Raw genomic sequence first — 2,302 nt, forward strand, 5'->3', positions numbered from 1 at the left:
TTTTGAAGCTATGGACAAACCCCAGGTCGTCACATAGAGAACCATCCAAGACCAACCAAAATGGAGGATGCCAAATATGCAAAGGTGTTATCATATATTTGGGAAACCTATTTGGCTTTGGATTTTGTTTGGTATATAGGATAGGAGTGGAATGTGTAGAGAAGATGTTGAGTTGAGCAAATCCATCACAAACCCCTTTGATCCCCTCTTAATAGTGCGGGATCCCTATAACTGAAGAATCATAAAATATCTACACTACAAAGCTATCGAGAATCCATCCTTGAGTGTATATGTTTCTTTGGTGGTCATCACTCCACAACACTAACGTCAAAGGAACTAATACCTTTGACACGACCCATTCACTTGAGATTGATGTTGACGTTTCTTCTTGGCTAAAGATGAAGGCAAGACATTGGTGAAGTCTTCAAGTCTCTCCCCCATACACAATGTGGGAAGCTTTTCTTTGTATTCATATTCACTTGTCCATCATGTGATCATCCACAAGCTTCAAGCATGTAATCCTTTGGGATGGTTATCTTGAACTTGCCCTTAACAACCATGATCACCAACACTTGATGTCATCCTCTCATAGACACTTGAAATCTCTCTCTCGACACGAGCCCATGAGAATCACTAACCCTCAAAAATATAGACAACACATAGTATGGGTTAGTAAACAGAGTGTAATTGATAATTTCTTATCATACCACAAGATCCTATGTGGTGCATCATTTGCGCTCATGTGTTGACCATTTAGGGTTCGATCTTTGAGCTTCATCTTGGTCAACCTATATATCTACTCCATGTTTAATCTTGACGTCTTGAAGGGTATATTGAATTCTTCACTTGAATAGCTTGCTTGAATACTTGATCAATCATGACACAACACATGAGTCCATTATGATGATATCTTTGAGCCACTCCTAGAATTCATCATTCAAATCATCCTTTTAAGATCTTGATCCATTATGGCTCAAACCATAGCTCTAAGCATGGCAACCCTTAAGATACTCCAATGAACTTCATTTTGATCATCTCAATGTAATTGTTGCTTCAAAGGAGTTGTCTTCCATTATTCTTCAATCATTTCCAATGGGACTAACCTTCAAATGTATATCTCAATGCAAACATTAGTTCATAAGGATTGTCATTAATTACCAAAACCATACATGGTTACTACATGTACTTTCAGCGGTACCGCATTGAATCTAGCAAATGCGGTTCGCCCGAGTAGCGCGTGATAACCACTGCGGAACGGGACTATATCGAAGATTAACTCTTCGCTTCGGAAGTTATCCAGGGATCCAAAGACCACTTCCAGTGTAATTGAGCCTGTGCAATGGGCCTCTACACCTGGAATGACGCCTTTAAAGGTCGTTTTGTGGGTTTGATCCTTGTGGGGTCTATACCCATTTTGTGCACTGTGTCCTGATAAAGCAGGTTCAGGCTGCTGCCGCCATCCATAAGGACTCGAGTGAGGTGAAATCCGTCAATGATTGGGTCTAGGACCAGTGCGGCGAATCCGTCATGACGGATACTAGTGGGGTGGTCCCTGCGATCGAAGGTGATCGGACAGGAGGACCAAGGGTTGAACTTTGGGGCGACTGGCTCCAACGCATATACGTCCCTGAGCGCACGCTTCCGCTCCCTCTTGGGGATGTGGGTTGCGTATATCATGTTCACCGTCCGCACTTGCGGGGGAAACCTCTTCCGTCCTCCAGTGTGCGGCTGCCGGGGCTCCTCCTCGTCATCGCTATGCGGCCCCTTATCCTTGTTTTTGACAATTAACTTATCGGCCTGCTTGAACACCCAACAATCCCTGTTGGTGTGATTGGCTGGCTTGTCTGGGGTGCCGTGTATTTGACACGAGCGATCGAGTATATGATCCAAGCTGGACGGACCCGGCGTACTTTGTTTGAATGGTTTTTTCCACTGACCGGGTTTAGAGCCTTTGAATCCGGCATTGACTGCCGTATCCTCAGTATTTTCGCTGTTAATGCGGCGCTTATGTTTGTTGTGACGTGACCTGCTATTGCCGTCCTTGGTATCTGAGGTACCATGGTTCTTTGATATGTTATTACTGCGAGCCAGCCAGCTGTCTTCTCCCGCACAAAAGCGGGTCATGAGCGTCGTGGGAGCTGCCATAGATTTCGGCTTTTCCTGACCAAGGTGCCAGGCTAGCCACTTGTCTCGGATGTTGTGTTTGAAAGCCGCTAAGGCCTCCGCATCCGGACAATCGACGATTTGATTTTTCTTTGTAAGGAACCGAGTCCAGAATTGCCTGGCTGACTCTTCTGGCCGC

This window comes from Triticum dicoccoides, chromosome 2A (assembly GCF_002162155.2).
Source record: "Triticum dicoccoides isolate Atlit2015 ecotype Zavitan chromosome 2A, WEW_v2.0, whole genome shotgun sequence".
Classification (NCBI taxonomy): Eukaryota; Viridiplantae; Streptophyta; class Magnoliopsida; order Poales; family Poaceae; genus Triticum; species Triticum dicoccoides.